At 38.3% G+C, this 26937-nt stretch overlaps 1 protein-coding gene across 3 annotated transcripts in view; it reads left to right on the forward strand.

The window, feature by feature from the left end:
- Window positions 1-26937, forward strand: part of ANO4 (anoctamin 4) — a 210754-nt gene that overhangs the window by 24305 nt on the left and 159512 nt on the right. Inside the window, exon 1 of one of the 3 annotated variants that reach the window (XM_038152974.1) lies at window positions 5730-6543. The exons of 1 other annotated variant lie outside the window; for it this stretch is intronic. The gene's annotated coding sequence lies outside the window, so the exon portion shown is untranslated. Of the gene's footprint in view, window positions 1-5729; window positions 6544-26937 lie in introns of those variants that run through there. One more of the 3 variants, XM_038152975.1, reaches the window with a different exon arrangement.

Genomic DNA, 26937 nt, shown 5'->3' on the forward strand with positions numbered 1-26937 from the left:
AAAAGGTTGTTTTGAATTACTGTTGTCTGTTGCTGGCAGTATTTATGAATGTGTCCTGAAGAGATGCGTTTACAAGTATAGTTTCAGTTATATACACTACTTAAGGATTTCTTTCTTCATTTCCTCTTGGTTTTGGTATTGTAGAGATCCAATACAATTATTAATGGTTGGATTTCTGCCATGAAAACCTGGAAAGCTCAAATAAATAATCAGTTTTGTGGTTATTTTATTTTTGTTTTATACCCAAAAATTTAATGGTTGAATGCCTGAAAATGGTCTGTGCTTCTGAATGAGCTGAAATACTGAACCAGCTAATTAGATAGTAAGTTAATTTAAAAAATAAGTTCACTTTCTCAAAGAGCACTTAATGATCCCATTACTATTTTTAAGATTCACTTAGAATATTTCTGTAGAAGAAAAACTCCTTTAAACTTCAATAGAGGAGTCTAAGATACGGGGAACTCACTCCAGCCTTGGTAGGTGTGGTGGTATTTAAAAGGTCAGCATCACATGGAGTCACTTTCAGTCTGATCAGCCAACTTTTGAAACTTCTCAGTGTGAGATCTTTTATGTCGGTCCTTGCTGGGAGAAAGAACGCAGTATAAAAATCTCTTTTTTTCTTGGCTCTGCCTGAAACACCTGTTAAAGGAATTCAGGCTCTTTGATTATGATGTGCATATGTGTGTGTATATTCACCAGTGGATATTATTATTATTATTTAATGGTTATTACTGACAGTTTTGCTGCTGTTTGTTTCTATTTGAGAGATTTGCTTGGCTGATTGTTCTTGAGGTTTGGTATGGTGTTTTAGAGTTGTACAGTAATTTAGGTTAGAAGGCATCTTCAAATAATCTTGTCCAGTTCCTATATCAGGAACAGCTTAGATTAGTTCAGATTTTTGTTGTTTCAAAAGAGATTCATTCCTACTCTTTAATAAAGGAATGGTAAACCTCAAATCAGAAATTAATAAAATACTTTGTCTCTTCACAGAGATCATGCATTTTAAATTATTCTGTTTTAATTTAAATTATTCTTTATTTAAACCTCTTGAAGATCAGCAGTGAACGTGTCAAGTGTTTAAATGCTCAGCAACACTCTCTGCTATTGTAAGCTCTCAAATGTTTGTCACGTGTGCATGCATCATGTTGGGGTGTCTGACCCTAAAGGCCCCTCAAACTTCAGCAGCCTATTCATGACATGTAATGCTTTTCCCCACATTCCCGTGCTACATTCCTAATGTTTGGTTTGCAAATCCTCTCACCATCTAATTTACAAATTGTACTAGAAGTAGGTCTGGATGCAGCTATGAAATAATGTCACTGAATCAGCAGTACACCTGGATACAGGGCACAAATTAGCAGAGGATGCTCTGCTGGGGCAGCTTTGATCACATACCTGTGCTGGGTCCTCCCTTCCTGCTTCAGCACTAACTTCAGGTCATGTTTTTCTTCCATGAAGTTGAAGGATTAGTATATGGTCACCTGCAATTTGACTAAAGGTCTGACACAGCTTTAAGACACCTGCTTTAAGAGAGGGCTGGAAAGCCCTTTTAAGTGTCTGGGGCCTGTCTGCTCCTGCAAGGTGGCCCCCTGCTTTCTAGATGTCATCTTTCCCCTTATTCCTCTCAGGACCTCAGCATCTCAGCCTCTCCATGCTGTGTGACCTGATGTAACCTGCCTGTCTCCTTGCAGGTTAGAAAAGTCCTACCAACCCCTCTCTAGTCTATAGTCTGAAAGGGAACTGTGTGATCCATATGTAAAGAATGAAAAAAAATATTTTTTTAATTTATTTTTTTTTTACTTGTTGTGTTAAAGGCTTGTTGTTATTTCTGAATTTTCACCAACTTTTTTATTTCACCGTCTTCTACTGCTGGTAGTTCAGTGCTTAAAAACTTTCATATAGGTAGTTTTCTTTGCACTATCATAAAACTTGTTTTGCTGTTATGAGTTTAATTTACTTAGTTAAGGGAATATTCTGTACCATTAAATTACAATCTGTTAACTGCTTCATATGTCATGACACTTGTTTCTTCTTAGGGTGCATTGTACAAAATACATTTAATATGGAGCTATTATTAGAAGTAGCATTACTGATTTTTAAAAAGTTTTAAAATATTTAATAATTGAATATTTAATATTTTTCCCTTTTTTGAAGAACAACTTTAAATCAAAACTTCCATTTTCTGGTCTATGTATGATTACAACTTATACCTACAAGCTTGGGTTTCAAACAGCAATTGATTTGCTAGAGTCCTCTTGAAGTTTCTTTAACAAAACCTGTTCTTTATGCTTTAAGAAATACTACCTGTCTATAATTTTCTTACTTGATTTATGGAAAGTCTTATTGTCAGGTCCTGAGTTGGAAACAAACAATATTGTAGATATTGGAACTGGTAATGGTGTTCTTGGTATGAGTTGTGTCCCTCAGCTACCTCTGTATGGCATTGATTTTACTGTCCCTTTAGGAAGGAGGAGAGAAGGTGGGGAGAACATTCTCATTGTCTCTTTGTGCCTAAATTGTAGAATTTTGAAGTGTTTTGATGTGGATCTTTTTGGTTTTTGTTTTTGGGGTTTTTTTTCTTTTTTATTTTTTTGACAAAATGTGGGTACATAAGGCACATGTGAGAACATGGATAACCGCAGTGAAACTCTTTCTCTCAGATAAAACATCCAGGAAAATTCTCCATAAGTGAAAAACAATCTCTAAATAGCATCTTGCTACTATTCCCTAGATAAATTCCTTTTAGATAAAGTCTCTGGAATGCAGACAAGGCTATTACTGATTTTTCATCTAAAAGATGGCTAAGAGGCATAGGTTTGGGGGAGTTTTTTGAGGTTTTGGAGGTTTTTTATTAACAACTTTTCTGCCAGGGGGTTTGGCTTTACCATTGAAAGCTTGTTTGTTGTGAGCTTTTTTTTAATTGTTACAGCAAAAGTCTTTGGAGCTCTCTGACCAGAATGAAAGATGCCCCAGTGAGCAGCAGCCGTTTGTCTCCACGCAGTCTCGTCAGCTCTGTACTGCTTCCCACCTGCATCAGATTTCAACTTACACTGCAGAAATGGAAGTCCCCCTAGATGATTACTTATTCTCTTTTCCTCTGTCTTGATATTTTTAGTATTTCAGAAATGGCTGCATGGATTTTTTTTCTTTTTAATGGTCACTTTGATTTTGCTGAACTAACATCTTTTTCTTGAAGTCCATTGTACTTTTTAGCTTCCTTTCCATATGCATGTGTTGTTCAGAACCTCCCTTATGCAATTTCAAATTATGTAGCAGCAACATGAGCAAAAGCTTTGGACCACCCACTTTTCTTGAAAAAGAGATTAATAAAATTTCTACTTGAATTTACATTGATAATTCTTGTTTCATGGCTAAGAAATTTGAAAAATGAAATCACTTTTTTATAATTATGATTTTTTAAATTTATTTGGAAGTCATTTAAGAACATTTTATGTTTTCCAGGGAAATGATATTTTGAAGAATGAAGTTTTAACAATAAAATGATATTAATTTCATAGCTGTAAAATAAAAAGGAGAAAATAGAAAAAAATTGCTGTATTGACAGTCATGAATATTAATGCATGTTTAATTCAGTAGAAAATAAATAAGGTTTCTCTTATAACTGGAAATAACAGTATGTTAGGAATTGATTTTTTACTCAAAATATGTTGGTCTGTTAGAGCTCTGATATAGAAAAGCAGAATTTTCCATGACAATGTTACAGCAGAAATATTCAGTAAATATTTCTGCTCTGTATTTAAGGAGAAAACTGATATCATAACCTGAAATACTTCATTTCAATACTCACTCAATAGTTTCTAATTGGAAACCACACATTATTTTAGAATAAGAAGAAAGATAGCTTCTTTTATAGTAATTTAAAAGAATTGTTTAAATTCCCAATTGAGCTAAAAAAAGTCCTGAAAAATAACAAAGGAGCCGTGTGACAGAGGAAAAGATCAGAAAACATCTACATTTACCAATATGACAACTAAGCAGGGATTTTTGCCAATTCTCAATAGATCAATATAGAGGTTAAAAAGCTGATAACTGGAAGCACTTCAATTTAATGCATAATAAAAATAGAAAAATCAGAAAGTTGAAGGATGTTCAAGTTGAGCAGTACCAAGAGCTGATTTTCCTAAGTCACTTTCAGGCAAGATAAAGTTAGCAGAAAGTTGTTGCTCTCATCACCCTCCTCAACACCAGGCATGGCATCTGAGCTTGGGAACACTCACAGGTGTCAAGTAATAATCTTTCTGTTAGCATTCCAGTTGAAAGCTTACTGCACAGTTTAAATGTATTTTCTTCTGCTGCTTCCTTCTTTTCTCATGTTTGCTCCTATATTGGCTATATTTTTAATTTTGGTTACCTGTGCTATATGGTTACCTGGTTATATGTGTTATTATCTGTATATATCTTAGTGCATTGGTTGGAAATGATAATTGCCCTCATTTATCATTTGCTCTTTTGATCTGCCTTCACCTGTGCCTACTCCCTCTTGAGCAGATCTCATGTTTTTGTGGCTAATTATGTTTATGAAAAGAGAAGAATGAATATAACGCATGTCCTGTTGGCGGTATGAAATCAGCTAATTAAAACCTAAAAAAAATGTAAGAAAGTAATGGGCCTTCCAATGTCCTGTCATAAGAGGGGAAAAAATTTATGAAAAAACCTAAAACCAAGCCAAAACAAAAGAGAAAAAACAACCACACAGAAAGGTAACATTTTCTGAGCAATATGGCATGACAGCCTAGTGTTCTGGTATTGTTGCTACTGGAATTTATATGTTCTTGCACTATTTACCTTTCAAGCATTTTGGAACAGATTAGTTGTATTGGCCTTTAGATTTTTATTCTGTGCTTCAAGACGTAGAAGCTGTAATTTACTATTTTTTTAAAATGTTGTTTTTGTTGTTAGGCCTCCTCTTTCCCTGACAGGCTTATGTGGTTACCTGGTGTGATCTACAAGTACCTGATACTGATCAAGTAATGTGGGTACCACTGCTGGAAATGCTTTGATGTCTGTTTTCCCCATGCTCCCCCCTCACATTACATGGCCTTTTCATCTTTTGAAATGTGAATATCAGATGTATGATATTCATGATTACTTTGTGATACAGCAAAAATTCAGGCCTGACTGTTCTAAAAATGTTTTGAAAAGGTAAGCATCTAACTTTTTCTACTGGCAGAGTGTCAACTTTAAGTAAACACAAATTTCCACACCGCATTTATGTTTCTTCCACCTTGGACTGCATTGTGAGCAGGATCAGAATAATTTCTCCCCCATAGTCAAATGCAGCCACTTGTATCTTAGAATCAGGAACATCCCTTGTAAATTATAGTGCTTGGCAGCTTTAACTCTGACTGCATTGCTTTACTGTGTGATTCAGTTCAATGGCTTAAATACCATAGGAATATTTCTCCCCAGATGCTGGATATCATTGTTGAAAATTAAGTAGAGGTCTGGGGCTTTATTTAATCTTTTTGGGGTTTTTTTGTATTTTTTTTTTTTTTTAGCGTCAAATAGTATGGTAGAAAGCAGCAAAACATTTAATCCAGTTGTCATCTTGACAGGTGCAAGGAGAGGAACTTTACTCATGTATTTTCTGTGGGTTTGATGCTGTCCGGGGTCTGTGATGATGTCATGTCAAAACCAGCACTGGCTCTAACAGGGCCACTCACAACAATGGGACAACGCTGTAAAATCTCTTACAGACTTCTTTTTCCTTCAAAAACATAGCTTTGCAGAGGAAGCAACGATTAGTGTATGTTTTATACGGGGAAGGTGCCGGGTAATAAAATTACAAGGTAAATGACGCTGATATTCGAACCTCCAAACTTTTCTTGCCTCTGTAGGACTGCAGAGACGTAGCAAGCCGCCTGTCAGAGCAGCAGCCAGAGAAGCCTGTGCCTGTCTGGGCGCTGCTGCTCGGAGGAGCAGGCACAGAGCTCGAAGGCTCTTCTTTGCCTGTGGGTGCAGAAATCCCCGCGGGGGCTGCGGGGCCCCGGAGCCCCTCAGTGATGCCGGGCAAGGCAGGACCGTGCCGGCAGCTGTCGCGCCGGGCTGCCCTGCCTTGGACAACTGTCACGCTGCCAGCCGGCCCTCAGGTCCTCTGATTGGGTGCTCCCGGCGACTGATTACAAATGCTGCTGCCGCTTCTGTGATCCTTTCCACTCGGAGGAGAAACCTCTTATCCCCACCCCCAAGCCCACCTCTAGGATGTAAGTAACGGGGAGAAGATGAGGATGACAACAGTGCGGTGTGAGTGACTGGAAATCCAGCAGCCTGGTTTAGCTGCAGTGTTATGTAGGAGTCGTCTTCAGACTTCTTACCTTTGGTTTTTCGGCACAAACTGCTTGCAGGTTTTCGAAGGCTGTGGAAGGACTTACCGTTTGTGTGTTAGTGCTTTCTGTGTGTCAGCATATTACCTTGTTTTTCCCCTGGACAGCTGTGTTCAGAGCTTCATGTGGGAATCTTTCTACTGAAGAGAGATAAAAAGGATCCTTAATCTGTTTCTCTTTGGATCTTTCTATTTTTATGGTAAGTGCCAGCATATATTGGCTGAGCGTAGCTTCTTTGCTGCAGTGCTCTTGCTCTCTCCCTCTCTCCCTCTCCCTCCCCCTTCCCCATCTGTTTTTCTCCCCCGGTAGTCTTAGATAAGTCTCGTGACCTTCACTTAATATCTAGTCATAATTTTCAGCGTCTTCACAGCAGATACTGGCTAAGCAAAACACAAGTTTTCTCTTTATTTTGCTCTTTGCCTCCTCTCACCCGCAGCTCTGAAGTATTGACTGCAAGCTGAGGGCTGCCTCTTTGTCCTTGAAACGGGAGGCTTGAGCATTGCTCCCGATTGCCTGTGGCAGCAATGGGATACGCTTCTGGGCAGCTGGAAGAGAGACTGGCTAAAGGTGACAGACCCGCTTCTCTAGGTCTGTACCCTCGCACTGAGGGCACAGATGTCCCCTGCTTGACCAGCCACCTAGAAAACTCTGAAGCCCCTCTGTGTTCAAGTGTGAGCACACATGTGGTTTGAGCCAGTATTTGCTGTCCTTGGCATGGGACAGATGGGCTCTTTCAGCATTTTCTATATAAGCCCATGTCATCAGGTGTTTTCAAGTTGGCCCTTTTGCATCTTACAAGCACAGACTAGCTGGGACAAGAAGTTACAGAATAGGCAACCTAATAGCCCTCATCCCTATCTAGTCCTTACTGTTGCAAATTCTTAGCTTTTTGAATTGCTTTTACATCTCTGCAGTAGAAAAAAAGTGCTTTTAAATGTCTGAAAATCTGTTCTGGCTTAATTTGTGCTCTAAGCTATTTTAACAACTCTGCTTTTATAAATAGGAAAGGTTGTTATTTAGACCATAGTAAACTGTACCCTTAGTTTTGGTTGGTTTTTTTTTTCTTTTTTTTTCTTTTTTTTTTGTTTGTTGTTTTTTGTTTGTTTGTTTGTTTGTTTTTCTTTTCTTGTTTGTTGCACGAGTTTTGAAGTAAAGCAAATATACAGTTTCTGGTAGATAGATATTTTCCTTTGCTTTTGGTATGAGAGAACTATTTCTTTTAGCTTAAATGTGCTTCACGCTGTGGATTCATTATGTGGGTTGACTATGCATAGCCCTTACACACTGCAGGAATAATAAAAACTCTGCTACATCTTCAAAGGTCCACTGAAGGCATAGATATAACACTGGCTCAAACTTGTCACAGGGTGGTCTGACTTCAAGCAGAGCAAAGAGGAGATGTTGTTTTACTGAGGTAGGATAAGCATAAAGCTTTTATTCTGTCTCTGCTTTGCCTTTTCTGGGTTTAACAAGAGATATGCTGGTGTCTGGGAATACTTTTCTTGGTTAAATGTAGCTTACATTGTGACTTAATAAAACTATTTTGTTCCTGATTTATCCCGTATTTCAGAGAGTTTTGCTTCACATGAGCTGATCAGTTGAATAGAGTTTGTGTACCTCCTTTTGCCCCCCTAAAGAATAAAAACTTTAGAACACTGCTGTTATTTTCAATACCCTAATTTCTTTTCTGTACTTGGGTGTAATGTCCCATTGTATTGATAAGCATGTGTGTGTGTGGTGTGGGAGGGGGAACCCCAGGTTAGACAAGAGGCACTGGGAGAAGGAGGAGGCTTACCCAGATCTGCAGGTAGAGGACTTCATGGTGCAGTGAGGTACCTGCTGCATTGCCCTCAGAACAAGCAGCAATGGCCAGCACGTAGCCCAGATCTCAGTGCTCTGAGTCATCCCCCCCAATCAGATCTTGTGTTTTGGCATCATGAAGAACCCACTGGTGCAGTTGATCCTGAGCCTGGTTTCCCTTCTCACTGATACAGTGAGGATGTGCTGCAAATCTCCTACTCTGGTAGGGAACAGGCCAGTTTTGGCAATTGTGCAGCTCAAGGAACTGCCTAAAAACATTTACCTCTAGAGCAGCCTTCCCCACTCTCTCCTACAGAAAGGCTTTGACACTATGACTGCTCTATGTGTTACTTAACTCTTTTATATCAGTAATGAAGGTGCCTGAGTTTGTTCTCTTCCAGTTTCAGAGAGTGCTGACACTATGACAGCAGAAAAGAAACTTTTTGCTGTGGAAGATATGAAGGGCTCCTGGTAACACACACAGAGAAGCAGTCCTGAGACCCTGCACAACCTGCAGGTTGTGATATTGCCTTGGAGGAATTAGGCTTAGGCTTTTCTAGATTAAATGTAAAAAGTAATTTTGTGCATGCATTTGAACTTGGAGTTTTTTACCATTTTCCCCATATAAAATCATTGTAAACCTAAAAAACAAGCAGTTTTGCAAAATGCATGCACCACTTAAAATATCCTGAAGACCTCACAGTTAATTACAGAACTACATACTATTATGTTTTAAAATATTATTGTAAATTCAGATATTCCTATGTCCTAAAATAATCTACATTCCTACCCAAAAATTTATCAGAAGTGTGGTTGTCACTCAAAAATTACTAATGATAAATAAAATAATCTTGTAAAAGCTAATTTTGAACATAAGTGCATAATCATATCTGTCTTTTCCAATAAAAGTTTAAAAGCCAAAGTGCATAATGTAATGTGCTTTTGCAATAACCTTGAGGCAAAAGGATGAGAGGAAAATGATCCTGAAGTATTTTCTCCAGTTTAAACTATATGAGCTCGCAATGGGATATTTGCATTTGGAATCTAACATCTCTGTACTGCAACAGAAAAGTCTATGCATCTAAAATCCTTGCCAGCACATCTTGTTGCAGGCTAAAGGCTTGAGAAATAAAGATTCAATCCTCTGTAACAGTCTTGAGAGGTATAGAGAAGAGTGAAATCCCCCAAATTACATGAAATTCAATAAGTAGATGTGCTGTTCATTTCTTGGGAATTCTATGAATACTCTAATAGGGAATGCATGCATAGTACTTCCTTGTTTCACAGCGTGGTGTCATGTTAATTCCTTTGCAGGGTGGCTGAAGACTGCATAGAAAACAACTGCAGGAAAAGAAAAAAAAAAAAAAGCTCTGTTCCTTAGCCAGCCAAAATCACCCAATGGTCTGATGAAGTCATTGCAATTTTTTTCTTGTATATGATCAATATGCATTCTTCATCCACTTGTCTATAGAAGGAAGTTTTTTAAAGCTTTTTACTCCACAAATACTCAAAAATATACATTTATGTTTGGAATAATAAATTGGTATGTTTTTACATAAAACTCACTCATTTGTCCAAACTGCTTCAGTAATTTTATGCTTTCCATCTGCTCATATCCTTTCTGACAAAACTTATGCAGACAGCTATTGATTATCACTGGCTGAAGAACTCAGGCAGTGAATTAGCCATGCTCCAACTTCCCTCTCTGCCCCTGACTGGAAAGCAGCACTGAGATATGCATGTTGCAGAGCTGAAGTCATCAGTACCAGGCAGCACTCTGGCTGGTGATTTTTCTCATGCTGTACCAGTTGTGCTTTTACCTGGCTGTTTCTTCATCCATCCTGACCCACTAATGAGCCCACATGAATAATCAAAAGCCAACTGCACCTTCTAGGCTTTCTCCCTTATTCATGGAGCTAACTTTAAAGGTGTTCCTGGATGTATTATCCCACTTAGTCTGCAGATTTTGTCCAGGATGATTTCAAGGACTTTGTAACTCTAATGTTGCAGGTATTACAAACCTGTCTCTATATGTTTTGCAGCTTTAACAGGTGAGCTCTCTTCAGTGCAGTTGCTACTTTTGTAGTTTATGGATGTCTGGAAATGCTGTGTGTGAGCACTGTGCTGCATAATCTGTCAGAAGTTTAGTGCTTTGGGGAAGTCCTAGGCAGGGTGTGTGTGTGCTACGTGCTGTCTCTGTCAGTGGGGAAGGATTAGCTTTCAGACATTGTTATGCATGTTCTGGGTCTCCTGTGCATACCCTGCCCTCTTAATAAGCGCTATTCCATCCTGTGCCTGTCACATCTCAGGAAGGGATTGCATTTTCTGCTTTTGTAAAAGTGCGTAGTGCTTTGTGTAGATCTGTCTGGCTCTTCATGGAAACCATGGTCTTTCACTTCATGTCGTGCAGGTTTGTTCTTATGTAACTTCTGCATAGGAAACATTGGACAACAAAGTGAGCGGTGTTCTGTGTGTTACAGAACTTTCTCCTGCATAGCAAAAGTCACAATTATGTTATTCCAGACTCAATGTGGTAACAATGGAGCAGCACCAGGCCTGTTTCACTTGACCAATATTAGGCATTCACATTCTGGTAATGTGAGATTGGTTTAGAATCGAGAACTTCTCATTGTATAATATAAAGACAAATAACAGTTTCATTAGGAGTTATGGGTTAGTTCTTCAGTATTCTAGTAGAAGGGATCTTGGCACTGGAGCAGGCAATGCAAGTGTTTTAATCTTTATGACAAACACCCTGAGCAGGATGAATATCACTAAAGCTGCAATTGGATCCCCAAATAAGGGAACTAATGGTATGAAGCTCTCTGCACATGCATGGATTTTACTCTAGGAAAGCACAAATCTGAGAGAATGTTTTCAGAAAAGCCTCATATTTCTAAGACCTGTATGTAGATACTAATAATGCTGCAAGATGACAGTTTCCCTTTATGACCTCAGGAGGAGTTACAGCAGTCTGGCCACCAAATTCGTCTCTGAGAGAAGACTAGCTCCCACCAAATGGTGAACTTTGAACATAAATCCAGAGACTTACAGACTCAGCATTTGCAATCTGATTGTCTGAAGGGAGGCTTGCTGTCCATGAACTTTGGACAACTTGGTCCCTCAAAAGCCCATGCTACCATAGATAAGCATTTTTTAAAAGATAAACAAATTAAATCTTCTGAATGCATTCTCTGGACATAAGTGAGTTCTAAGATTCCAGGATTATGTAGGTATTGATGATGATCATAGGAGATGAGTTTCTCATGCTCTCTCCAGAGGTAGAATACCAAAAGTTTGCACTTCCAGAGAGTGGTTAGAAATATGCCTAAAAGAGATGTCCTAATCTTCCTTAGAAAATTATTGCTGTTTAATATGAGGCTAGGAAGAGTAGGCCTCTGTATAATTTATCCATAGGGTTTATGTCGTTAGTGCTGGGAGATTATTAAAACAGTGCCCACATCAAAACAGCTTTTCTACCTTCATCCATTTGGTCTTGTTGCAAGCCCCAGCAGTATTGACATTAATTTCCTATTTTATATAGTACTTACAACATTCAAATATAGAAATTTTTTTCTGCCTCTCTTCCTTTTTGGATGAGGAAGTTAATTAACAGAATCACTTGAGAAGAGAAAGACAGACTCTCCTCTGAGCCAGTTTGCTGTATGCAAAAGCTGGTAATTAGCTGGCTTGGTGATTGGCTGTTTTGGAATAGCAGGATATATATTCCCATTTCAGATAATTTTCTTTGAAGAAACTGGTTTTCATTAAGGTTAAGCATAATACTTTATACACGATGTATTAGAACACCAGAGACTTTTTCTAAATGGGCTTGATACTTCTAGGGAAACCACTCCCAATGCCAGTTAAAATGCAGAGCTTTGTTAAGTGAGTAAATACAGTAAATATACAGTAAAATGCCCGTTAAAATAAGAGCTTTGTGAAGTCCATTGCTATTTTTCTATGTATCCTGATAGATATACAACCTCTCTACACATTGTTCATCTATCCCCCACCCTCAGTTCAATTATTTTCTTGTTTGTGCTCTGTGTCACTCTCCCTCCACTGTTTTCCTTTGGTATGTACTTTTTTGCCTTTTTTACATATTGATTTGCTTTCACATTTTCCTTAGTTTTGGTATTCTTTTGTACTGGGGGCTGGTAACCCCCAGTACCATGCTAGCTGCCATCCTGTGCTGAGTTTCATCTAGGCAGAACAGTGCTCTGATTCAGTGCCTAGGGAAATGCAAATATTGTTATTTCAGTGTCTCTAAGAGCTTGGTCTGCAGTCCCAATATATTGTGAAGCATGCATAGGAAAATGGAGAACAAAAGGCAACGACAAACAGGTTTGGCAGAACAAAAGGGCTGGAACTTAGGAGTCAAGTAAAATGTCAGCCTTGTTAACATGAATACTCTTTTCCTTAATCTAGCAGGCAAATAATATATTTTGTAACTGTGGAATCTCAGATCAAAGAACCCTATCAAAGAAGAATTAAGCAGGTGATACTGGTCTGAGTTATTTCAGCCTCTCTGCAGTTTCATGCAGACATTGCTGCTTTGGTTTATGTTTAGTGTTTTTGAGGCTATTGCCATAAAAATTCTTTATTTTAGATGAGGGGGAGAAAATGAATTAAGTTGAATGCCCCTCTGCCCTCAGGGAAAGGAAAAGTATTACCTCTTCCAATTTCTTGTTGTCCTTTGTTCCCAGAGAAACATCTGCAGCATTTGATTTTCTAGCCTATATCATTTAAATGAACTCTTCCACACTGGTGGAATTCCTGATCTCATTTAAATTAAATACAGGGTAGTCAAGTTTCTACCCACTGACTTGTTTTTGTTTTAAATCATGCTGAATGCTTCTAATAGTTGTTCTATTCTCTGCCTCTTTATGATAACCACCAGATGAGCCTAGGCATAGAAGTTCTTTCTAACTGGTCACACTGAAATTGTTGTTGAGCCATAGACAGAATTTTCCTTTTTTCCTTTATAATGTAGGATTTGTGATTTGGATTTCAGAAATGCCTTGGCAAAAGATTAGATAGCCTTCTACATCAGCATGCTTCATGAAGTTTACTTAGTTTATATTTCAAATAATAATAGACTCTGAACTATTCTGATTAATATCTTATAGTACAATTCTGATGATACAAACAAGTTTTCATCAGTACTCAGTGTCCCATGATAAAGTTGTTACTGCAACTTCTCATTGCACTGTTGTCACCTGGAAAAGTTCTGCAAAAAATATATACATTCTTATGTAAGAAAAATACTACTTTATTTTTCTTTTTTACCTAAAAACTAACATGAATCAACTGTTTTATGATTATTATATTATGTTAATATACCACAACTTTTGTGACAAAATTTAGGTCTAAATTATCCAGTTGCTTCCTGTAAAGCTCAGTAAGATCAGCATTCAGGTAACTCTTTTTCTGCAGTTTTAATTCTGCCTCATATTTCTGCTTCTATGTCTGATCTTATTTCTTACAATTCTGCACTTTGTGCTTCTGCTTCTTGCTGGACCTCCTGTCCTTTGACCCTCTTCCAAGCTCTGCTCCATTCACCCTCCAGCATTTCTCTGTCTGCTCCTTCTGTTCTTCACCTGCTCCTCCAGACCGTGCCCAGTTGTCCCACTCACATACTGGTGTTTGTTTTTTGCCTAAAGTTTTGAGCCTTAATGAAAATATGAATTCAGACCACTGGGTCGTGGTTCTTCAGCTGCACTTGTTGTGCAGGTCACCATTCTTTGCAACAGCAACCAGAACTTTCTATGAATTGTTTGTGAAACAATGCAATGGGTGTTAAAGGTTAAAGACATTACAATGCAGAAGTGGGGGCTCAGATTTCAATATTATTAAGCCATTTCCTTACCTTAAGGTACACTGCTTGAACTGAAATTTAATATATGTTGCAGTGAGGAGGTATAATAGGTCTGTGCTTTTCCTGATTCTCCTTGTGTGAGGTTGGTTGCTAAAGGGTATCACCTCTGCTTCTAAGTTGAGAAGGGAAATAGGTTCAGGACATGTACTTCCTTTCAGTTCCAAGAGAGACAAGGGAAGAAAGAAGAGAGATGGATGTGGCACATATCCACTGGGGTTTGGGGTTTTTTTTTGTGTGTGTGTTTGTTTCTTTGGTTGTTGTTGTTTTATATTATTTTTGACATTTTGCTTCAGGATCAGGTGATGAAAGAAACTGTGCATTTGGGAATTTCTTTGTGCTTTCAGCTATCACAAGATAGCATGGTAATTATTGCACAGGTACTTGTTCATTGTCAAAAATTTAAGTATCTCACTCAAGATCACACAGAAACTTATGTCTTGGTTCAATCCAGGGCTTTTGAAACCTGTGCCAGTACCCTGACCATGCCAGGTTAGCCTGTTTTCCCAGAGTGACAATATAGGGGAAGTGAAAATTTTAATACTAACAGATAATTATTCTAAATAAGGTACATTCAAATACACAAGGTAAAGAAAAGAACTTTCAGTCTTCTAGTTTCTAAAACAAATAAAGGATCTCAAAGAATTTTTTAAATAATGAAAGGGGTTTTTTTTAATAGAAATTTTTTTAAAGACAAAATCATATTGTTACAGAGTGTGGAGAAATATTTAGGATATTTGCCAAATAACTTTGATAATGTTGCAGCTTGTCACTGCCTGTCTAAAAATTCCAGTTGTTTGTTTCCAGGGCATATCATGATGCCTGGTTAGTTTTTGATGTGCTCTGATTGCAGTGCACTCCAGGCTAAGTAACTTGCAATTGCTGTGTTTCTCTTTCACTGTTGTCAAGCATATGTAGTGTTTGCTGAATGGAGTCCAGGGGAAAACGTGTTCTGAGGCCACACTGTCAGCACTTACGTCTATTGAACCGCACTTTTAGAAACATCTGCAAGCCTGTCAATCAATTTTAAACTTTGGGTATGGTTTTGTGAGTACTTCATTGTACTCTTGGATGCTAGCACTGCTAGTTTTATTTTACTGAAAGCCGTGGGAGGAGGCAGCTTTGAGCATTTAAGAATTATTAAATGCTGGAATATTAGTGGCCTGTATTTAAACGATATCCAGGAGACTTTAGTCATATGTTGACATGCAATGTTTTCCTTGAGTTATCTTGGGTTCTTTTTATTTTCCTTGTGAAATATTTCATTTTGTCTATGATCCAAACCAGGCTCCAAACAAAAACCAAACAAATATTTCCTGATATTTGTATTTTTATTGCAATCACCACAACTTCTGCTAATGTCTAGATGGCAAATAATTATCCTTCATGGAAACTGTGATGTAAGAAGATGTTATTTCCATTCTTTCTGTCATCTGTTCTTATTACTTCATAAATAAGGAGCTGAGGTTTTTGATGTGAAAGGGAGAAATGCTCATTAGCTTAGGGTCCTGCATGTGAAATGCCAAGGGCATGATTTTTTTCATGTCTTCATCACATTATAGCATTTTATATAATCAAAATAAGGCTTCAGTGGACACTGACTGTAGCTATGAGTACCATAACTTTGGTGTTGTCTGCTGGGTGCTTGGACAGTGATATATGCCCTCTGAAATCACTTCCTTAGCAGCATAGAAAGCAGAGGAGGGTATACAGTTGAGTACCTCAAATTAAAACCCAAATTCTTTGATCATGAGACCAGCCTTTGTCTTCATGCAGTTTCAATGTGTGTTTCTATGGCTTTTCCTGTGCACAGAGACTGGGCAGAGGCCAGGTGGAGCTTATGCTTATCACGGAAGTGTCCATCCTAAGTGCACACTGAGGATAAAAATTTCTGTGTGGTCTGAAATTAAAAGTCATATCATGTTGCATAAGCACAGAAGTGCTGAGTGTATTTCACAGATGCAGCCTTAATCCTGGCACTCCTTAGGCACTTCTTGACACTGCAAACTCAACAGCTTTCTGATATACTTGTATTATATGTCAACACTTAAATATTTTAAAAGACTTCATAAAATCCAGTATTTTCATCCTCTGATATCGAGAAAAATGTTGGGTGTATACACAAGGTATTTGAGAGCCTCAATTTTCATCTTCCTTGTCTTGCGCGTAGTGAGGAGTCAGCTTGGTAGCCATGGTTTACATTACAGGGCTGTAAGAACTGTCAGAAGAGGGAAGTACATCTTTTGCTACAAAACTCCCTGTTGATGGCATTTTAACGGAACTAAGTGTCCTCTACTGCCACAGACCTTTACATCTTGACATTCCTCCTCCTCCATGATGTGATGTGACTGCTGGCAGTGAGATTTTGGGAGAGAAGGTCTCTACTCTTCTACCATTACAGTGATGCCCTTGAGCTGTAAGAGGGGAAAAAATACACCACATATATTGCTGATAGAAAAAAAGAAAATAGGCAGCCTAAAACTTTAGGTAATCTTTTTTTTTTTTTTTTTTTTTTTTCCAGTAATAACCATCTCTCAGAGATAGATAGATAGATAGATAGATAGAGAATCAATTAGGTTGGAAAAGACCTTGGAGATCATCAAGTCCAACCTGTGACATACCACCACCTTGTCAAGTAGGTTGTGGGGCTGGGTGCCACCTCCAATCTTTTCTTAAACACCTCCCACCAGCAATGGTGACTCCACTACCTCTGTAGGCAGCCCATTCCAATGCTCAATTACTCTTTCTGTGAAGATCTTCATAATATCCATCCTAAACCTAATGTTCTCTCTCTGAATTTCCAACGAAGTTGCTTTTAAATTTGCATGAGCCAATTTCCCAAGTCACAAATGGCATTTTAAATCTTGAGGCATCTGTGTTTGTATATGCATGGTTAGTGATTTTATAGCATATTCATTGATGTGGTTAATACTTTAAAGCTGCTTTTTAAAATGAAAAATTGATGTTGATTAACTATTATGTGAGCACAAATTCTATCTTTACAGTTTCAGTGTTTTAAGTAAATCCAGTTAAATTGTGGAAGTGTTTTTCATTCCTTCTCATTAACATAGTTTTAGCAAAGGACTTTACACAAGCAGTAAAATTGCAATTGATCAAGTCCAAAAAAAAAACCATCTTCTGTCCTGCTTTGAGTGTTGTGAGTAAAGCAACTAATACTTTGCTCATGTGCCCTTGAAAATAGCCTGGGCACTGTCCTGTGTCAGAAGCTTTGCCAGCATTTGGCCAGTCAGCCAAGGTTACAGGAATGCAGATTTTGAATCAGCAATTGCCTACTAAATGCTGCTGGAGTGTTGTTGGCAGGAAGATGTCACAGCATGGCACCCTACAGTGTCTGTGGCTTTGTGGTGGTTTGTCACCTGTATTTCGCTGTCCCAGGCCAAGAACAAGAATTCTATTTAATGCATAATCCCAGGAAAGGGCCTGAACCTTTCTCCCTGTTGGGGTCCAGTATATACACCTTACTCTGGCTTCAGCTGAAGGAAAATCATGAGGTAATTTTTCATGCTTTACAATAATTTCTTTTAATTACTTTAGGGATTGAAATATATCAGGGGAATATCATGGGCTGAATATACTCTGAAGCCAAAACCAGAGAATTGCAGAACTCGGGAAACAGTACTAAGGATATTCCTCCAGTCATTGTTTATCACCTAGAAGTGTAACTTGAATGCATCATTTAAATGTTTTTACATGTAATCACACTAACAATTGTAAGCTAAAAATACTAATGCTCAGGAGGTGGAGAGGAGCCATTTGCATAAACAGAAGTACGCAGAGCAAGATGGTAGGTTTATTTACTCTCTATAGCAGTTTTAAGGCACTAAGCAGCTAATTCTGTGTCAAGGAAATTAGAGACTTATTGATTTCCTCTAAAGGATATACATAAAATGCTCGTTTTCCCACACAGACCATTTCCTTTCAGCATAAGCAGGCATTTATTAGTTGATTTAGGACAAGCCAGGCTTGCAACCTTCAATAACTAAGCCAAGGGTCACCTTTGTGTTGAATTTCATGCTTTGTGAAAGTCTGGAGAAATTTTTCCTTACTCTTTATATGAAAAGCCTGATACACCACTAATATTATACCCTGTTAACTGCCAGAAGCCAAGCACTTTGGGGCAATGTTCATCCTCTGGGTCATTTTGCTGAGCAAGCTCAGACTGCAAGTGCAATAAAATAATTCAGAGACAGGTGCTTTCAAGAAATGGAGTCATGCAAGACACATTGCAGATCTTCTGTGTGTCAGTAGGAATTGATGTAATTGAAAATCTTTGAAAAAGTGAGTGAGAATCCAGTTCTGCAGTTTGTTGGGAAATCAATAACAAGTAAAAATGCGTGCTTGCCATTTTCATTCTTGCAAAAGTATTGCCTGGCTGAGGCAGAAGCTGCTGCTAATATGTAGTCAGTAAATTTCAACACCCCAGTAGTTGAAATTTACAGCATACAGTGATACCTGTCTGGTTGATTATAGAATAAATTAACAACAACAACAAAAAAAGTTTAAAATTGAAACCTAGCTTAGTGTAATATTTTTGATTGTAGTCATATCTTCCTTAATGGATGGGTATCAGTTTTTATAAAGCACAGCATATTATTTTGAAAGTTTTAGTAAATGATCCATACAATTAACAGTACTGGGGAGTGAGTGAGAGCAAATGAGGTTTGTGTCATTCCTGCTTGGCACATTAAGTACCGCCTAGTTTCATTCGTTTGCTCAATTTTTCTCTTTCGTACAAAGATGGTAAGCATTTGAGACAAGACATTTTTGGTTTTTTTAAAAGCATGTGATGTCAAGCACTTGAGACTGTGGGACCTTGTACCCTGTTGGAAACCTAATGATTTTTGTGCCTTGTACAGATTTTAAACTCAATCATTCTTTAGTCTGTTTTGGGTAATGTCAAAGTCCTGACAGAGAAATCTCCAGTCCTCACAGAAAGTCCCATAAAATACTGGAGTCAACACAGCAGCTGATACAGTGGGGACAAGGACTGAGCAACTCTGTGTCTGGTTTGGACAATGAATGGCTGTCTTGAGTAGAAATTCTTTGTGGAGCTGAGACACTAAATACCTCCTCATTTCCTATGCAATTTTTTGACTAATTCTGGTTTCTGGTGTTTGAAGAGGAATGATGCTGCTAACGCAGCAGAAGTGAATGGCAGTAACAAGTGGAAGTGAGAATGATGAGGAGCAACAGGGTCAAGAGTTTTCTCGGCACAGTTTGCAGTTTGTGAGCAGCACAGATGTAGCGAACTTGAATCTGGATCTTTCTGTGGGCGTTCAAGTCAGGTACCTGGGAAACAAGTAGAGTTGGTTTTTTTGAAACTTCTGTTGCCTGCAGCAGAAAGGTCACTTAGTGACGTTAATTAGCAGTTATTCATGGTGATGATTTGGTCTCACTCTATTGATCATCCAGCCTCCTGTACACTCTGGAGTCCAGAGGCAGGACACCTGGTCCATACAAGGATAGTCTGAACAAGCAGTTACCTGATGCAGGAGCAATGTATAAGGCTATAAAAATCAGTGCTGTCATTTTGTGTTTAAATAGACTTTTCTATTCCTCAGGGTTGAAAAATAAATAACAAGGTGAGAGGGGAGGTTTTTTCCCTTTTTCTTCCTTTAGAAAAAAAAAAGGTGTTTCATTTTAAAAGGGAATTGAAGGTAAAGAATAATGAAATAGGGTAGAAAGTATATTTTAGATATAGAATTTGCACAGAAAAATTGTGGAATGTGTGAATGAGGATAGGATGTAATGTAATGAAAATTGCATTGTTCACTGCTTTAAAGCTTTAACTTTTTCTTGACGTACATTTTTCTCTTTCAGAGCCATACTCAAGTCAGCACAAAAAAAAAAAAAAAAGGTAATTAGTCAAATAAATGGCCTAAATCTTCATGTTATAATCACAGAAGACCCATGGGTTTTATGGGCTCTAAATTTCACATTGAGTTTGAAGGCTAAACTGCTAGAAATTAACAATTCCTTGCATAAAATCTATTGAATGATGACCAATAAAAGAAAAAAAAAACACTTTTCTGCTTTAATAGTATTATTTCAGGACCGTTGGATAGAAATAGCCCTGAATTAATCAACAGCTTAATTTGACAATTCATTTTTATTGAGAGGCATTCACTTGCAGACAGAAAGAGTGCCTATGTTCTAGCTAGGAGAATTGCTGGATATGTGTTCTGGTCATTGGAGATAAAGACCCTGACAATTTTGTTCACACATTGCTAACTTTATTGATGCTGTCCTCTGTGCTGTGGTATACACCCTATGCCATAATTTTTGATGGAGAAGAACAGTTATTCTGTTTTCTCTAGACTGAAACCTACATGCTTCCAGATTGCTAAAGAAAACTAACCTTAGAAGTTGTCATGCAATCCTAGCCTTGGGCACTTTCCCAAACAGAAGGGACACAATTTCAGCAGGCTTAAGTCAATGTGCTTCTACTGCAGAAACCTCAGGTGTGACTATTTATGTTCAGAGATGATCTGATTTAGCCCACAGTCATTCATTTTGCAGTTTCCAGAGATGAACAATGGGACAATGCTTAATTCAGGATTGAAGTGGAGAGTGTTTCTTGCCATGGTCATATCTGTGAACTTGTAACAGTGGGGTCTCTGAGGAACCTTTTTGAGGAAATTGGAAGGGAAAAAAAGAGATTATTCTACCACAGCATGAAACAGAGAAGAAAGATTTCCATCTCTAGACCTACTGATGCTGACCATGCTTAGCTGGGACAGTCCTAACATTTGCTGACAGCCCACAGGGGAAGCTACTTGTAGCATGGGCATGGGCAAAAGCACCATTCAAACTAGGCAGGCTCAGTGCAGATCCTCTGTAAACCTGCACAAAACTTGCAGGTTCAATTTGCACAGAATTAATTTGAACATAATTTAAATACTATCATAAGGAAGCTAAGCTCTTTTTAAAGTTTTTTGCCACATAGTTTTCAACATTGTCCTAAACAAGATTTGGATTTCCTCTCTTAATTTGTTTTCTAATGGTGTGAAAATAAATACATAGGGGCAAACCTGACACTAAAATATTGTAATAAAGCTAGTAAATAAAGACCATTTTCTTCCCATAAGCATCTTAAAGTATCTGGACTGGACTTATACATTTTTATATCTCCCTTATGCAGTGAATGAGCTAAAATAAGGAGAAAAGTAGAAGACAATTATAGTGTTTTTAAAAATACTGCAGTTCCCACACTGACCTTTTCACAGTCATAACTAGATGGTATAAGAAACATAAAATATGAATGCTAGCTTCAAGATGAAGGATCTTACCAATTTTTAAGGGAGTGTTCTTGAAAATCTAGGTTGAATTGTAGTTCTCTACCTTTTCACAGAGCATTTCTGACAGAAACTGCTTTTTTCAAGACTTCTTTCTGACTTTAAGAAATAATTTGGAACAATAATTTTAAAACGAAATTGCTACGTATATGACCCTGGTTTGCAACTTTTCAAAGAAAGAGAAAACAAAATATTGAGCTTTAAGCAAGGAGTATAAGTAGAGGTGAAATGCATAATGCAGTTTCATGTGGAGCATATATGGATGTATCGGATTTTAGAGGGAAATCCTATACACACTAGGATGTGATATATGGAACTATCAAGGAGTCGTGCCAGCAAGATCCAACTATAGATACAGTAAATAGTAAATTTTCTCTTGTTCAGAAATCCACCCCTGAGCGTAGCAAGAAATTTCTACTATTTGAATAATTTTCAATGGATTTTGCAGTCTGTGTTTACTTCTGAAAAGCTGCAGTGCAAAGCAGCCAGATTCCTTACCCTGCCCTTGAAACCCAGATCCAGAGGAGCTGCAGGGACCCTTCAGAGGCTGCAGACTGGGGCAGAAAAGCACTGGCTTGTGGACATCTGCCCGCTTTGGCTAACTTGCGTTGAGATAATTTGAGTGCTGTTTCCCAGAGATAATGAACACAGAGACAGTATACAGTGATGCTGGTTTTATCATCAACTTGAACAAAACTTCTTCACTAATACCACAGTCATACTAAGCAGCACAAAAATGTGGCAGTAGCAGGACGATGACAAAACCATCCTAATATATTAGTAGATGCAGGAAGATAAGTAAATTGTAAATATGAGCCTCTTTGGGCTACCTTTTCATGAAAATGCATTGTTGTTAATTTCTTTAGATGAATTTCTCATTAGAATGAGATCAGTATTTAAAACTTTAGTGAATCACTGATGTTCTCCATAATTATTTAATGGCTCATTTATTTTAATCTTTTTTTCTAGAGAGATACAGAAAATGAGATAGGGGGCTGATCTCAGCATAACATATCTGGAAGATGGGAAACTTCTGTCTGAGTCTGCCTATATTTTTTCTATTTGAGTTTTGGTCAAATCACCTGGGCCTTACTACAGCTTTGCTGATTAGGCTCAGTAACAGACACTGTTGTAGCTGCACCACATCCATATAAGAATGAGCATCACAGGCAGGAGAGATGCAGCTTTTCTTGTTCTTCTTGTGTGGAATCACAAGAAAAATACATTCACCACTAATGATGCTACACTGTTGACTGGAGCATAGACAGTCCTTCATATCTTCTTGTGTGTAAAATAAAGTTTGTCTTGTGGGAGAGGTTTGAAGGATGGATCAGCCAAAGCTTGAAAATAGAGGATAAATGTCTAAATTTGAAGCTGTAAATTTCCATTGAGAAGAACTTGGTTCTAAAGTGTGCGGGAAATAGCACAAGTTTGCTTAATTTAATTATCTGCCAACAGGCGTGTTTATCTGTAATAGTTGTACCTGATCAGAATTTAGCATCTGCAGTGGGCTATGGGAATGAGAGTCAGAAGAAGGTCACTGGTGATGCAGCAATATGTCGTGTGCAGATTCAGCACTGGATGCTGTGCCGAGCACAATCCTTGAGTTAAACTGGAGTTTATCACCTCATTTTTAGTGCATTTTTTCTTACGTTTGCAAGTGAGTTAGAGAAATGCTCTGCCATGCTGTCAAACCAATGACATCCAAGACTTCCTGAGCTTCTGATAAAAAGAAATTGAAGGTCACTTCTTAAGATCAGCAGGTTTATCTCTAATCCAGTGCAGCAAACTAAATTGACTGTGTATTTTGCAAGAACAGCAGAAGTTTCAGAAGTGCTGTGAGTGTAGCATCTCATCCATTGCTACAATAATTCACATTTGAGAGAATCATCAGGAAAGGCCACAAGATTTTAATGGTGTCTTACAACTAATGAACCTCCAGAAAATGTGTTTTTGTTTTGACTTTCAACTTAATGTCTGAGTTGTTCTGACAAGTCCACTCAGTCAGGTGGTGTTCCTGTCCATACTGTTGCTAAGACCTCCATTACTATGCTATTCTTGCTGAGGAAGATATTTAGAGCTCTGTCTTCATCATATTGTTGTACTCTGGAGAATATATCCAGGGTCATGCACAAAACAAGTCTTTTACAGTTGAAGCCTATTGCTAAATTGTTAATGGATTCCTGTCTTTATAAGAAGTATCCAAAGTATTAGTGTGGATTTTCTCAAATGCTGTTCTTTGCTTGGGAAATGGATAAAAATAGTCAGAGCAACAGTTCCCAGTTATTGTACTAGCATCTAACAGTTCCCAGTTATTGTACTAGCATCTTGATACCTGACTTAGCAGATGCCTCTGCTTGGTCAGCACTAGCAAAGAGCAGGCAAGGGTTTCTGCCTTCTGCTTTAACCCACTGCCTCTGCCGGCTCTGCAGGGCACAGCAGTGGCTACTTTGCTGCCTGCTCAGTGTTCCCCTCCATTGCTGCTGATTTCCATTTGGCAGCCAGCACCAAGTTATGTCCTATTTGTACTCTTCAGATGATGTAGAGGTGAAAGAACTGACACTGCGGATTTATGATTAGTTTGGTCAAGACCACTGCAAAGCCTGGCATTTCTGTTAGTTGACATTTGGCATTTCTGGTCTACACCACCGATGACAGGGCTTTATTTCACAGGGGACTGCCGCTGCCCTAGGGGATAATTCAAAACATTTCTTATTCATTCCCAAAGTCAATTAATAAATTAAATTCAGGACTCTTATCAGTGCATGCACACACACAAAAATAAAATCGCTTAGAACATGGCACAGTTAGCTGCTAGCTGATTTCTCTTTATATACTTACAAGGGTGAGCAAACAAAGGAGCACATCTTCAGCTTCTAGTTGAGTATAGCACATATCATAAACATATGTTTCAGTTTTGGATAACAGCTGGTGATCTTTGTATTCGTCTTTCTGAAGCCTTTCTTGTTGATCAGCAAAGAAACGCTGGCAAAAATTTCCAAACAAAGCATCTTCCCTGGGAAATGATTCCTCTTGTGTCAAACATTGACATGGCATCAAGGAAAGAGAGTTATGGGCAGTAAAGTAAGGAGACATTTGCTCAGTTATGCTTTAAATCTTTTTCCCCAGACATTTAATTATGGCAAAAAAACCCCCAAAACTGTGTTGAAGCTCCAGGAAAAAATGCTACAAGATTTTTATCCTCCTGCTTTTTCTGATTTGGAGGTTTTAATGTGTTATCCTAAGGCAAAGATAGTTGGAGACATTGTGGCAGTACCTATGAAAAAATCCGCAGTGCAAAGACCAGTTTTCTAACCCAGTCCACAGGAGGGAGTTGGCCTAACAGAGTAGGTAATTTATCAGCACATGTCCACTGGTTTCTGAATTCTTCTTTTTTTTTTTTTTGCTGCTTGATTGTGCATTGAAGCCTGCCCAAGGCTGGAAGTCACCTTCTTAATGGTAGAAGAGAAATAGACTGATGTTTTTTTATTCTGCTGCAGCCATGTCTAAACCAAGAACTGACGAGCTGCATGGATATTGGCATGTTTCAAGAACTTGAACATTGTTCAAGTCAAGATTTGGTACTTATGTTGCAATGCTTAGTCTGTAACAAGTTTGATATCACTGGAAATTCTGACAGCAGGAAGAAGCAGAAAAGTGTGAGGAAGCCCCATCTATTTCCATCTGGATTGTATAGCTCTTCAGAAATGCAAGTCAACTGGTTTGGACGGTGTAAGATAACAACAATCCCTTTTGCTTCACAGGGCATTTGAGCCTGCTTGTAAACTCTGGGAGTAAATTCTGCAAGCACTTGATAAGGCTTCAATTAAGTGTTCATCTTGCAGCCAAGCACTAAATTACCTGCCTTTCCAGGTCACTAGCTATTTGCTGATTAAGCTCTGATCTCCATTTTGAAAGGATTTCTGTCATTGAAACAACTGCTGTATCACCTCGCAGCTGATGTAGCACCTTCTCCTCTCCCTGTGCTCTGCTCAGCTCCCACCAGGCAAACCACAGGAGCAGGAAACATTGCTGGGAAATGAGAATGCATCCTCCTAGCTATTTAAATTCCTGACTCCTCTGTGTTTGGTGAGGTGCAAGGAATCACTTCCACGTAATACAGCCTGTGCTTGCTCCGTAATTATTGCAGCATGCATAAAAATTTTACACTGGCATAAATTTAAAAAGAATCATTTTGCTAAATTAGAAGGCTGCATCCAGTTCTGTCATAGACAGGACAGCCACAGCTGTGCTGGGAAGGCAGAGCTTATAAGATATTCATGCAGGAGAACACTTAACAAAAAAAAGGAGTCAGCACCACTGGGAAACACACCATACGTGGAGGGCTGTCCAGTGCAAATAGAATAAGGCTACTTATTAGACAGAAAATACCATTTCCTTCCTCTAATTCTGCACATTTTCAGTAATCCCAGGCACTGCTTAGGGTAATGGTAATTTAATACACAGCAGTGTAGTTACAGAACGTCTCTTTACCTTCAAAAACCACGGTCCTGATGGAAAATTTGAGATTATCAAGTCAGTACTGTAGATTAAGCAAATTTGTGAATGCTACAAAGTGGAACAGAAACTGCTAAATCAGACTATTTCTTCATCTACATCATTGTGATTGGCAATGGACTGCTCTTAATGCTATAAAGAAGAGTGAAGCCTCTTCAGAATAAATTATCGTTATATAACAGGTTGTATGATTAGCATCATACTATGGTGATACTTGAGAAAATTAGGCCTTTTTTACTCTTTGAGATGAGTAGTTTATTTCTCTGAAAGACAAGATCTATTATCCCATGTGTCATTCATTGTCAGAACTTGCAAAATTGCTAACATATTGATCCAGGACATGTAGGAATCATTTTGTCCTGTTGGCATTGTTGGTGCTTGTTTCTCAGAATATTGTCCATGGAATGGATCTCAAATGAGTCAAAAACTCTGTTATTAATCCAGTGGCTTCAAGCCAGCAGTTCTTAATGTCAGAAGGGCAGGAATCAAGACCGAGGAAATATAAAAAAATACCAGACCTCATATGAACTGTCCTATATTTGCATAAACTTGAAGGACTCTTTTTTATCTGGGGTCTTAGCCCTGGGACGTTTCCTTCCTGCTACCTTGCACTGAACTGAAAACGGAAACTTAGAAGCTCCTGAGTGAGAGACAAGGGGGGGGTACTCCTTTCCCCCTGAAAATTAACCACGAGGTGGAAGTGACCTGTCCCCCCCATCAGCCTTGCTGAGAGCCAGGAAAGTGGGGAGAAAGTAGTTAATTAGTAGGAACTCCGAATAATTACTTCTATGCAGGAAGTTATTTTAGAAAGAGCTGCTCTCCCTTGGTAGAAGAGCTCCCACAATGTGTGTTTGTGGAAAGAAATGATCATCCAAAGTCTGTGGGGGTAGTTTTAGAAGTCTTCAGCCGTGAACTTTTAGGCTGTGCTGATTATTAATTTTTGTCTAGTAGCTCTTGGACCCATAGTCAGTCTTGCATTAGGCATATTTTGGTTGATTTTTCTTGCCATTATGTTTATTATGTTTTTATTCTTTGAGTACCAAAATTGAACGTAGTGCTGTGAACAGAATAAGGTATTCTG

The sequence above is a fragment of the Motacilla alba genome, chromosome 1A (genome assembly GCF_015832195.1).
Source record: "Motacilla alba alba isolate MOTALB_02 chromosome 1A, Motacilla_alba_V1.0_pri, whole genome shotgun sequence".
Lineage (NCBI taxonomy): Eukaryota > Metazoa > Chordata > Aves > Passeriformes > Motacillidae > Motacilla > Motacilla alba.